This window comes from Sceloporus undulatus, chromosome 6 (genome assembly GCF_019175285.1).
Source record: "Sceloporus undulatus isolate JIND9_A2432 ecotype Alabama chromosome 6, SceUnd_v1.1, whole genome shotgun sequence".
In the NCBI taxonomy this organism is placed as follows: domain Eukaryota; kingdom Metazoa; phylum Chordata; class Lepidosauria; order Squamata; family Phrynosomatidae; genus Sceloporus; species Sceloporus undulatus.
The window spans coordinates 94,096,579-94,101,758 of NC_056527.1; positions in this window are offsets into that span (position 1 = coordinate 94,096,579).

A 5,180-nucleotide genomic window follows, 5' to 3' on the forward strand; every position below is an offset into this window, starting at 1 on the left:
TCGGAGTTCTAGGTTCTAAACATACTGCAGAAATAATCCAGTTTGAAGTCGCTTTAACTACTCTAGCTCAGTGCTAGGGAATCCTGGGCATTAGAGTTTATTGTGGCACCAGAGCTCTCTGATAGAGAAGGCTAAATGTCTCCCAAAACTACAGTTCCCAAAATTCCCTAGCACTGAGCCAGGGCAGTTAAAGCGGTCTCAACCTGGATTATTTCTGCAATCTGTTTCCAGTCCTAATGTACTAAGAAATCTTTAATCTCATTCCCATTCCTTCTCCGTGATTTGCTTTAAGAACTGGAGCATTTTTCCGCCCCCATCTTTGCAAACCTAGAATGCTTTTTTAACCTCTGCTAATTTTACCTGCTTCAACGATGCGGTAATTAATATCCCAAAGACTTGTGTGTTTTAATTGTTCTGTTCCTCGGGCAGTAAATTAATGGAAACTAGCCAGGCATTTCCCAGTTGCCTCCGTCCTCCTGCTGGTTATTAATTCAATTAACTGGATCTAGACTTTTATGATCCGGGGAGGCAGGAGGTCTTCTTCCCCTTTAAGCTTCTCTTCCTACAGTCAATGAACTGGAGAGAGTTCGTGATTTACCTTCGCGGCTCCTATTGCTTGATCACTCATTTAATTAATTTTCTCCTGCTTCCAAGATTATTAATACTGATTCAACTATCTGCGGGTAGAAAAGAACATGAACAAGAGACAGGAGAAAGAAGGAAGATGGGAGAGAGAGCAAAGGGATGGAAGAAAGGGAGGGAAGGAGGAAGGGAGGACCGAATGAGAAAGAGAGAGAAGGAAGAGAGAAAAGCAAGAGGAAGGAAGGAAGAAATGAAACAGAGAGAAAAGAAAACATGAACATGAACAAGAGACAGGAGAAAGATGGGAGAGAGGAGAGAGGAAGATGAGGGATCCTGTGGAGTGCTTGGTCTCGGGAAGCCATCTCCCAAGGCATTTCCACCAAAGGCTGCGATCCTATGCACACTCTTACCTGGGAGCAGGTCAACGAGACTGAACTCTCTTGTGTGCGACCCCATGAATTTCACAGGGTTTTCAAGGCAAACTCAGCCTACAGTATTCTCAACCTTTGGTAGTTTTGGACTTCATTTCCCAGAAGTCACAGTCACTTGGGCCAACAGTCAGGAATTCTGGGAGATGTGGAGGACCAGAGTTTGGGGAACCATTGTAAACACCTTTGAGACTCACTGCAAGAAAGAAGCTGGGAGCATGACCTTTCCTAGACTTGAGAGCCTTGCATCTGAGGAAATAGGCTCCAATTGAGGAAAGCTCATTCTACTACCAGTTTAGTAAGTGCTGCAAGACCCCTTTGCGTACTGATTTTCCAGAGGGGGAGTTCACAATCCAGGTGTTGAGCTGGGTTTTAATCCTTAGACACACACCCCACACACACAGTTTTGGGAAGAGGATCTGACCTTTCATCCCTGTCCTTCTTATCCCTCTGGCTGCGATCCAACCAAAATGAACCCAAAACCTGTTAATTTCAATTGGAAACATAAATGGAAAATATTTAACAGTGGTTGGGCTGCACCAATTGGTAACATGTGGATCTCTAAATGTTTTTGGACAGCAACTCCCATGAATCCTGGCCAATGTGAGGGGGAAATGGGAGTTGCTGTTTAGTAATATCTAGAAGGCCACAGGTTCCCCATCAGGGATTTAAACTCTGGATTTCATAATCCCAGGATTGAAGACAGTAGGTTGCATGCATTTTGTATTTACCTGACTTATATGTTTATTGAAATAAATGAGGATGACTTACAGAGAAGTGCAAATAGGGTTGTTTGGTTATTTTCTAGTGTAAATCGTGCCACCTTTTCCTGGCAGCAATTTTTGCTCAATCCAAAAAGGGCTGGCACATATTTCCTGGAAGGAAGCTCTAGCTGTCCCATATAAATCAGTGGGGTTTACTTCCAAGTAAACAAGTTCTGGGATTGGGATGAGTAGAAAAATTCTTCCTCTGTGCTGGACTCTATACATGAAGTAACCGGCCTTTGAAATCAATGGCACTGTTGTCCATAGAATTTGAGGTCAACATTAGGGCCTGGAGACAGTTATTTGTTTGGACTGGCACTCCTAGTATCCCCAGTCATTTGGACTGGAGGATTCTGGAACTTGTACTCCAAAAATATATTTTCAAGCCTTTGTCAAGGTATGTTGAAAGACTTACCATTTCCAAACTTTGGTCCTCCAGATGTTTTGGACTTCAGCTGCCAGAATTCCTGACTCTTGGCCAAGGCCAAGTCCCAAACACCTGGAGGACCAAACTTTGGGAATCACTGCAAGCCTCAAGCTGTAATTAAAATGAGAAAGAATGTCAATAAATTGTAATTTATTACAATTATTAAAATAGCAGTCAATAGAGTAACAAAATTAAAATGAAGTTAAAAATTGATTGGACAATTAATTTCAGTAAGAAGAAATAGTTGTTGGTTTTGGAAACTATTTCAAAGAGTGATAGTTAGGGCATTTAAAAATAATAACTGACCTCTTTTAAATCACCCCTCCGCACATTGTCTAAGAGTTTTGAAATTTAAAGATTTCATTCTGAAATCTGGATAATTCAGACTTTGAAACTAGGTGGAAGGAGAAAGGCTAGGGATGAATGGGTTTATGTGAAAGAGAGAGGGAAGGAGGCAGGCATGTTTCTAAGTCTATAGATATGGAGAAGTATTAGCAGTTTCATCAGTGGAAAAGTATAATTGTTAACATGGGGGTCATTTTATTTACTTATAGTAAAATATTAGTTATCTGGTGCTTCAGAACAAAAAAGTTGCACAACTCCCCATAAAAATCTGCCCTAGAAACCTAATTTATGTGTAAAAGAATGTACTGCCTGCAGATGGTAAATATGGATTATTAGTGCTGTGTCCTTTGAAATAAAAGTAAAAAGGATGCAGTCTGAGGCACATGTTTGGAAGAATAAGGCCAACTGATATCAGAGGAGCTTATTCTTAAATAAACATGTTTAGGATTAATCTGGAAAATGGTGGTGCCTGGAGGGCCACTGCTAGAAACTGAATTTGTTCAAATGGGGATGTAGAAAACTGGGAGGTATTATGTATAGACCAAAGATATAAGGAGCCAGTATGTGGACAGATCTTGTAGCACCTTTGAGACTAACTGAAAGAAAGAAATTGGCAGCATGAGCTTTCGTAGACTTCGGTCCACTTCCTCAGATGCATTTGGTGGGGTGGAAGCCAGGCATAGGCATATATATGCCACTGGTATGTGAGGATGTCAATTCAAATTACAAATCCTTCCTGTATGGAAATGAAGTTGCAGGTCCAGTTTTAACTATGGTAGTTTGTGCACAAAGGCATCGGAAATTGGTCTTTGTGCATGGAGGTGAACTGGAAGATCCAATTTTTAAATGCAACAAGGACGTAGCGGGGAGGTCTGTACCCCCCCTTCTGCTAGATACAATGAATGGTTGCACCACAGCACCCAAGCCCCATTATATTGGTGACACTTAGTCTGGACCCCCCTTCCCAAAATCCTGGCTACGTCCCTGAATGGAACTAGCCTGTGGTGAGGGGAATAGATGAATGTAGGGCACCCCCATGAGGATGGGGTCAGATAGTGTTGAAGTGTGTGTAGTGAGTAAGTGAGTAAGGAAACTGGGGGACTGTAGTCTGTGGATGAATTCCAATTCTGCTGTTTCTCTTTCCAATCTACCTTTGCAGTTCTTTTCTTCAATGACTGCTATTCTGAGGTCTGAGATGAAATGCCCAGGGAGATTGAAATGTTCTGCCACTGGTTTTTGTGTATTTCCATTCCTAATGTCTCATTTATGTCCATTTATTATCTGGGGCAGGGACTGGCCTGTTTGCCCAATGTAGACTAACTGAAAGAAAGAAATCAGCAGCATGAGCTTTCATATACGCCAGTCTACTTCCTCAGATGCATTTGGAGGAGTGGAAGGCAGGCACAGACAAGTGTATGTCATTGCTATGTGAGGATGTCAATCCAAATTATAAATCCTTTGTGTATGGAAATGAAGCTGCAGGTCCAGTTTTCATATCCTTAAACTATATGCCACCAACACCCCCAGCTATGTGAAGGACACCATGGACTTCCTAAAGAAGATACTAGCTATCCACAATCTTCCGGGAAACACCATCTTAGCCACTATGGATGTGGAATCCCTGTACACTAGCATCGCACATAAAGATAGACTACAAGCCATCAGGAACATCATTCCGGATGGGAACCTATCAGACCTAGCCATTAAGGTCTGCCAGTTTGTTCTTACACACAGTTGCTTCACCTTTGATAACAACATATATCTTTAAGGTAATGGCACCGCCATGGGCACATGCATGGCACCACAATATGCCAATATCTTCATGGTCAACCTAGAACAATGTTTCCTTAACTCCTGCACACTGAAAACTGCTCCTCTGCCTGAGGTACATTGACAATATCTTCATAATTTGGACTCATGGAGAGGACGCACACAAGAAATTCTACCAAAGTTTCAACAACTTCCACCCCACCATCAGCCTCCGCCTGGAACTATCTACAGAACAAGCCAGGACAGATCAATTATGTTTAGTCTGCATAATCCCTTCACTGATAGGAGTGATGGTGGTTGATTATCCTTGGTCTTACACATGAACTAAAGTCCAAGACTGAAGAGCAAGACTCCTTTGTCAAAAGACATTCATGGTGAGTGTTCAGCCGTTTACAGACTCTCAGTTCTATTCTTCTTTCCTGGGAACTTAATCTTAACTCCAAAACTGCCCCAGAATAAGTTTTGGCCTATAAAAGTGCCTTCCCAAGACCCCCTGGACAAAAATAAATACAGGTTGGTCTCTCTTCTTCCATTCTTGGGCAAAGTGATTGAGAAAGCTGTGGCCATTCAACTCCAAGCAGTCTTGGAGGAAACGGATTTAGTCAATCTCTTTTTTTAAACTGGTTGTGGCTAGCAGTAGGTACTACTGAAGTAAATGGGTCTTCTTCTGCTGAGGAGTCTGTTGCATGTCTGCTTTTCAGCTTTATCCCCTTCTAAATTTATCTGTCTATTTATTCATTACCTTTAGACCCCTGCTGGGGCTTCCTTGAAGGAGTTCAAGATCAAGTACCTTCCTGCTTTTATCCATGCAACAACCTGTGAAGAACATTAGCCAAAGTGATAGTAACAGGCCCAAGGACACAC